The following is an 8,781-nucleotide window of genomic DNA, read 5'->3' as shown; positions in this document are numbered from 1 at the left end:
TAGTCTATTCTCTCTGGAAACCACAATTTGAATTAGAAAATTATCTGACGTCCCTACCCCTAAATAAAGCTATCCCTCTACTTTTATTTCGTACTTCATGCCACCACTTATCAATTGAAAAAGGAAGATGGAATGGGATACCTATTTGTGAAAGAAAATGTAAACCGTGTTTTATTGATGATATTGGAGATGAATTTCACTATATTTTTAAATGTCCATATTTTACGAAAGAAAGAATTTTGTATATCCCACTTACATATTCTAAAAGACCTAATATGATTAAATTTCAAAGACTTTTCACTTGTAAAGAGATATCTGTATTAAAAAACCTTAGTAAATTCTGTAAATATGTAATGCAAATTGTAAAATCTTCCGGCTAACCACATATCCGCTATTATAATGTGTATTTTGCTGTCATTTTGTATCTCATATGCCGAGGATCTCGGCCTGAGCGTAATAAAGTTCTGTTCTGTTCTGACAGAATGGGGCTGGACGCTTCACAAGAGCAACAAGGGCGCTATATTGAAACCAATCACAAGGCACCAAGCTGTCACTCCTAAATTTCTGTTGAAAATAATCAGATACAATTGCACTGGAAAGTGTGATGAAAACACATGCTCATGCAGAATATTTTTGTCTACAATGTACCTCAGCATGTGGACAATGCAAAGAGATGACATGTTCAAATGGACCAAGTCATGACTTTTCTGACATTACTGAATAATCGTCTCTTCATGTACAGTATATGAGTGTGATTATAAAGACTTTCTTGAACTTTAGACATTTAAATTGATAGTAAGTTTGACTTGTAAACTGTAGTATTGCAGGGTTATATCCTCTTTATAAGCCCGTGTTAAGTATTTTGTAGTCTGATATGGAACAATTGCATTTTTTTCACATTTCGGGCAGCCGTAATTTATTTCTGTGTAAGATTTCACTTCAAAATTGTTATATATATATTCCCCTGTCTGGATCCTATGAAGTTGATTTTAAATAGTCATCAGCCATGTTAAGATTTTGATTGATTCTTTTTTTTTTAAATTTTTCGATTTTCGTTTGTACTAATGGCGGCCATCTTGGATTTGACCTATTTTGGGTGTTTCCCCATGTCAAATTTTGGTAAACTATTTTTTTTTTTAAAGTAGACCTATCAAGGCAGTGAAATGTGTTAAAAAACCTTTTCCGTCAATTTTGTTGAACCTTCATAAAAAATAAACCTTTAATTACCGGACTAATAGTTGGGCATATATCAATATTCATGCGCATCCAGATTTTGCAACCGGTTTCGGTTTGGTCTGTCAACTAACGAAAGGTGTTATGTATTTACATTTAAATATATATTTAACGTGGGTAATAAATAAAATACCACACTCATTCGCTCGGTCAGATACCATAGAAAGTCCACTCGTGTCGTAAAAATGGTATCTAACGAGAATGAGTGTAGTATTCTCTATATACGACAGATGTGATGGTAATGTCAGGTTGGGAAGGACTATCATTGTTAAACTCATAGATTCGTTAATAATGTGTGTGTCATATGGGTGGATAATATACAACTCAACTTTTGATAGGGACGGTCAAATAAGTCATATATATTTAAATATACACATATTATATTATACACATATTATATATATAATATCATACACATATTATGAGTAATTATTTTTCTGATGATGGAAATATGAAGATATCCCTATGAAAAGTGGAGTAGTATACATGTATGTGGGCTCGTGAAGATCCGGTTTAGAATAGGTCTTCAGCAACCCATGCTGGCCTTTCGAGGCGACTATACTTGTCGTAAGAGGCGGCTATCGGGATCGGGTAGTCAGGCTCGCTGAACTGGTTGATGCATGCGTATTCCAATTGTGTAGATCGATGTTCATATCAGTCACTGGATTGTCTGGTCCCGACTCGATAATTCACAGACCGCCGTCATACAGCTAGAATATTGCTAAGTGTGGCGTTATTTTCCTCTTTGCAGTTATTTCTTTAAAATAACCAAGATAACTTTCAGGCGTGTTTATCAGAATTTCTTAGTGCATTAGTTCAGTGCTACACGTGGCTCTGGTCACAAATGTAATCACGGTGTTAAGGGGGAGTCGATGGGAGTCAAATACAATGAAGACGCTAATGTAAATGTTGAGGACATCCCTGACAAATTAAAGGATCAAAAGGTTATTAAAGTCAAACGACTGCTTCTATTCAGTTAACCTTAACTACAACACGGTTGCCTGATTTTCCAATCATACTGTCAGATTATTTATACCTCCAAGCAAGCTGATGTTGAAATGTCAGCAATTTGGTCATATATCCACAATTGCCTCAAATGCAAATGAAGTGTGGGAACCCATTCAATTAACAGACGTCCCTGGTATGATGATCATTGTGGTACCTACAGAGATTGCCCCTAGTACAAACAGGCTTAGACTAGCTGCCAATGTCACTCGAGTTAGAATTGAGAGTACAGTACCCTTTGCAGACGCTACCTGTCTTATGAAGGCAGACAATTCCCCAAACCATATTTCTCATGAGCACTGGTCCTAAACCTACATTTATTGCTCCTTAAAAATCCCATGAGATTAAACAAATGTAACTTCTTTAGCTCTCCGTTTTCCGAAATGTACTTGTGATCGAGATCTAGTCGTTCTGAACCCTACCCATGATGAACCGGGTTAGAATAGGTCCTCAGCAACCCGTGCTTATCGTTAGAGGTGAATGGTCTTGAGCAGCAAACAGAAAGCCTTCTGTTTCACTTTTCAGGCCAGTCGACTACATCCAAGCAAAGTATTCTGCAGTGTTGCTGATCCTCTCACTACACTCCACATAAACTCGATGCAGTGGTCGTTGAGATAGCCTCTCCCTGAAAACTGAGTCTGGGCCGATTTGATATGGCACTTCGCTTTGTTGACACTCATTTCTGTATTGTCCAGCAACACACATTACCATCAACAAAAATCAACATTAACATTGAGATTATGTCGCACATCCTTGGCTTGTTTACGAAAACTGTGGGATGCCTTGTTTTCATCATGAGTCTTGACATGCTTCACAAGAGGGTAATCAGACAAATAAATATGTGCAAAAGTGCACAATACAATTCTATCATGAAGGGGCTCCTCGTTACTCAAACCACGCCCTCCTATTATAATTCGTAAATATAAGGGAAGATACAGGGTGGTGGGATCCATTGTCTGACATGTTTCTTCGAGTGAGGGTGTCACTATAGTGAATTTCTTGTTACATGAAATCAACAAAACCAAAAGAATTGTAGCTTTGACTTTACTGCGAGCGTTTAGCTCTGAATTTCAAATATTCCTAAGTCTACATATGTACTCTGCCCATAGGTTTTCCTTGATATGGGCATTCTGAAGTTTGTCCATGACCTGCATATCCTAGTACCTATAGGCCTGACATTAATCCTCGAGATTGTCAATAACTATTCCCCCAAATAATATGATCCCTTCTTCTACCTTGCCTTTCAGATGAATAATGTTGCATTTGTCGAGCCCAAAGGACATGCTGATATCATTAGAATCGTGTCAATCACATTAGTGTCAAAAGGAACAAAGAATTCAATGACATAAAAGATTTCAATGGATTTACAAATAGGGGACACAGGTGACCGAGCCGTCTAGGGAGCCGCATTTCGCTGTGCAGAGTTGTGGCCCTTGGGCACGTCGGAAACTTATGATTGTGGGTTCGAATCCCGGTTTGCCCATGTTTCTAAGGTTGTCAGCATCATATCTAATCGTCCCTATCAAGAGTTGAGTAGTATATTATCCAATCAAATGCCAAACACATTATTAATGAACCAATGAGATTAACAATAATACTCCTTCCCAACCTGACATTACCTTCACATCTGTTGTATTAACACATACTCGTACAGTAACGTTTTCGTTACCCTCAACACTACCCGTGAAGATTCCGGGGTAGAATAGGTCTTCAGCAACCCATGCTTGCCGTAAAAGGCGACTATGCTTGTCGTAAAAGGCGACTAACGGGATCGGGTGGTCAGGCTCGCTGACTTGGTTGATGCATATCATCGATCCCAATTGCGTGGATCGATGTTCATGATGTAAATTACTGGATTGTCTGGTCCAGACTCGATTATTTACAGACCGCCGTCATATAGCTGGAATATTGCTGAATGCGGCGTAAAACAACAAACCAAACCAAAACCAAAACCCTCAACACTATGTGTATATTTCTTAGTTTTCCCCCTCATTCAGCTGGCGCCACTGTGACATAAAACTGAAAAGGCGTTACCCTTATAGGACGCCTCACTGGGTACAGTACATCTTTACACCTCACTAGTTATTGTTAATCCGTCATGTTTTATTCTTGTTTGAATGTAAAACGAATGTCGTTAACACAACTGCAGGGGGTAATTGTGTCTTTGCAAGTGGAGAAGGGGGGAAATTGTGAGGTAGCAACTCGCGACAGAGTAGGAAGCCCTACGCAGTTTGTGATACACTGACCCTATGTCACTTTGACCGGATTCACAGACACGGATTCCATGCACGTGTATATGTGTGTATCTGTGTGTGTGTGTATGCGTGCGCGCGCGCGTGCGTGTGTGTGCGTGCCTGCGTGCGTGCGTGTGTGTGTGCGTGCCTGCGTGCGTGCGTGTGTGTGTGTGCGTGCGTGTGTGCGTGTGCGTGCGTGCGTGCGAGTGTGCGTGTGCGTGTGTTTGTCCGGAAAGCCCTTTCCATATACAGAAGAAAATTCTCAAATTTCAGAAACCACCAACAGTTTCATTTTCCTACACGAACACCATTTTATTCAAACTGTTCAAGTAAATACAAGCGGCAAAAGAAATCCCGATGATACGATTCCAGGTGTCCGCAAAAAGGTGAGCGTATCCTGCCCCAGCGATGGCACTAGTCACAAACACATGCAGAGGAAGTCAATTGTTCACCTGAAAAAAACGGGAACATTTGGAAAATAAAACTTTTTGAAAGGTTCACTGAGATCTTGAATGTCTGTAACCTTGATCAAACAACTTGGTAGAAAGAGCAGGCTCAATCGTACCTCAAAAGTAGACACCAAGGACTGGAGCTGCATGAGTGTTGCTCGACATGAAGGGAACGTTGGCTTTTGGAAAGTTGAAGTCTTCCCTCTTGTCATGCAGTCTTGTGGAGAGTGGAGACCCCCCACTAAGACACAATAGACAGACTCCGAAACGACCAGTCCTAGTTTCATCCCACTGATGCCAAAGGCCAGGCAGGGTAACAACAAGTCCCATTTTTGTTACGTCTTTTGACCTTCCCTTCTCCGGGAAGTCGCTCAGTCCACTAGACCACGGAGGCGGTCACTGATATCACGAAGGTCCCCTCATGATTGTTACAACCAACATTATCCAACCAATCTCCCACTTACAAAGTTACGCCCCGTGATGACCCAGGATAGAAAATCTCCCCAGCACCATCTTTAGGTCAAGACTATGTCGTGTAACCCGTTTAACCATGAAAATACTTTCATCAAACAAATTACAAACTGATCTTATACAAATGTTATTTTATGTGTTAACGGAAATAGGTCATGAATGTATTCCGCGGTCCTCTGTACATTCACCCAAACAGGTTTGAAAACAGGATTCAGCATGTTCCCATGATCACTTTCCCATGACACATGCTTTTGGGGAATTCATTGTAATGCTAATACACGATGTACGAGCACTGGTTTACTTCTGACAATATACAATGAAGCATCGCTGCAGTTTCTGACATTTATGACATTACATGTCTCAAATACTTTGACACTTTAGAACATGAACTTTTTCTTTAAATTCCACGATTATCCGTACCACGTGACGAAACAATACATTTCAATGTTGACCCCGAAATCATGTGACTGACACTGACCTCGAATATTGACTCGTCACATGATCAGTATTGACCTGTCACGTGATGAATATTGACTCGTTTGCTAGAAAACAAGGTTTTGTCTGGTACGAACGTTTCACGGTTCGCAGCTAAGTTATTGTAATAAAACAGAGGACGGTTTGTAGACTTCATGAACTCTAAAGTGAATTTAATACAACAAACAAATGATCACTCTTGACGAGGTAAATATGCGAAAACAGACATGCGACCTCGGTCCGGTCAACCCCAGGGTTCGCGTCCTCGGGTGCTTATTTAGCATATTGACCTCGTCAAGAGTGTATATTATAAAACCTGAGACTTAACTTGACAACACGATGCTATATAATATTCTGACCTCTACATGGAGTGTTCATACCTCCTTACTCACAAGCACTTGTTAATGTCAACTGTTTCCTGTGACGTTCTCTTTTCGCGAAAACTTGGTGCAATAAGCTTCAGTGATCAATTCATTTTATCACTATTTTCCCTTTTACACCCCATGGAATTTGTTTCTTGAGATATTCGAGATCTCCGTCGTTGACGTTTTGAGTTCAGCACAAGCCAAGCCGCTTACCCAGCTTTCTACAAGACAAGCAGCACATCTGGTTCACACAAGAAAAGCAACACAACGTGCATCAAACAAGACAAGCAGCACATCCTGTATTCCACAAGACAAGCAACACATCTGATTCCCACAAGACAAGCAGCACATCCTGCATCCCACAAGACAAGCAACACATCTGGTTCCCACAAGACAAGCAGTACATCCTGCATCCAACAAGACAAGCAACACATACTGCGCATGCATCCCACAAGACAAGCAGCACACCCTGCTTCCCACAAGACAAGCAACTATCTCTGCTTCCTATAAGACAAGCAACACATCCTGCTTCCTACAGGACAAGCAACTCACTCTGCTTCCTACAACACTAGAACATTCCAATTGATAATGGATAACAACCACTAAATGGCATGATTTAATGAGGAGGATCTGAAGTGTAGAAAGGCGTGAGTAAACATTGCATGCATTTTCTACTTGCAAAATATCAATGGTATAAAACTGTATCACCTGTTTATTTGATCGGTAATTAATTGAAGGCTTCCAATGTTGAATTTAACATGATTTACACAGGTAATACAATTGCTAGGAAAAACAGATTGAGTGTTTGTTTCGGCGTTTAAAGCAATATCCCAGCAATGTCAGGAGGAAGAATGCCAGAAATTCTTTTCACACATTGTACCCATGTTGGGAATCACATCCGGTCGGAGAACGCTTTTTCCATTCTAGTTTGTTTGTTGTTTAACGCCGCACTCATCAATATACCAGCTATATGACGGCTGTCGGTAAGTAATCGAGTCTGGACCAGACAATCCAGTGACTGACATCATGAACATTGATGTACGCACTTGAGATACGATGACATGCATAAACTAATCCAACGAGCCATAGCACCCGATCCCGTTAGCATGGTTTGCTGAAGACCAATTCCAACGCGTATCTTCTTGAGTTTTTTCCCACTGAAGTATCCCAAACCCGTATCATTCAGACCGTTTAGTTTAGTTTAATCAAGATTATATATTTATTTCATTTCCATTCTTGTGTGAAGATCCGGGGTAGAATAGGTCTTCAGCAACCGATGCTTGCCGTAAAAGGCGACTATGTTTGTCGTTAGAGGCGACTAACGGGATCGGGTGGTCAGGATCGCTGACCAATTGCATGGATCGATGTTCATGATATTAATCACTGGATTGTCTGGTCCAGACTTGGTTATTTACAGACCGCCGACATATAGCTGGAATATTGCTGAGTGCGGCGTTAAACAACAAACCAACCAACAGCCATTCTTGTTTAGTGTATCATGTCCTTGAATAATGTACTTAAATTACCTTTATTAAGATACATAAGATCTCCATGACATGCTGCTATTTAGCTTTTGCAACCGGTTGTGTCTGTTTCGGCGGTTACTCGAGTTGGTCTCTGACGTTGACGTCATATATTTATTTTCACAAGTATAGGTTTAAAAAGACCTGTGAACAGATTTTTAGTATTATCTTTTTTAAAGCAATGACTCAAAGCGAAAGCTGTGGAATGCGTCATCAACGAACACCTGCACAGCGAGAGCTTCAAGGTTATCCAAAAAGCGCAGTTTCTGATCCATGTCGTTGTTGTGAATGTCGTTCTGAAGTTCTTTGTGTTCAGCGGCGCTTTTAACAGTATTTCAGTTGTATTGCGGCGTTTCTGAGTTGTGGCTCAGGCGATTTTAGCGAAAACCATGAATTGTCCCCGAAATTGTATGAATCAAATATCAGTTTAATTAAAAAGGCCTCTGGTTTTGCAGCTGTAGCTGATAAAATATATCTAGTCTCCATACAAAAACACAACCCATGGCTGCAAAGTTTAAGAAAGCAGAATAAACTATTTAGTTAAAGCGCAAGTCTCATGGGTAGGTACAACTTTTTAGAACTGGATAGATCGTAACATCGTTAAAGCAAAGCATCGACACGTAAATAACGCGAAATTCCCCCAAATTGGTTCTAGGGGGATACTTGACACTGAATAGATCTTCAAAATCAGTTCTACACTTATCAAACTCGCGGTATTATCTAACTGTGTGATAACTTTAATGCAAGATTTGGACACGTACGCGGCAAAACAGGTCTCTGACGTTTACCACTTCGGTGAAACCCACGAGCACGGGTATGGTGCTAACAAACCTAGAAACATAATTGGGGCGAACCGGGATTCGAACCCACAATCATAGGTTTCTGGCGTACCCAAGGGACGCAACTCTGCACAGCGAATCGCGGCGCCTTAGACGACTGGGCCACCCGTGCCCCCCCGGGGCAAAATAGAAGGTGTTGATGATCTCATGAAATAATATGTAGCGTTGCAAATCCTAATGGGGAAACC

The sequence above is a fragment of the Haliotis cracherodii genome, unplaced genomic scaffold, assembly GCF_022045235.1.
Source record: "Haliotis cracherodii isolate W230 unplaced genomic scaffold, xgHalCrac1.p SCAF_11, whole genome shotgun sequence".
NCBI lineage: Eukaryota > Metazoa > Mollusca > Gastropoda > Lepetellida > Haliotidae > Haliotis > Haliotis cracherodii.
Note: the sequence above shows the minus strand (reverse complement) of the source record.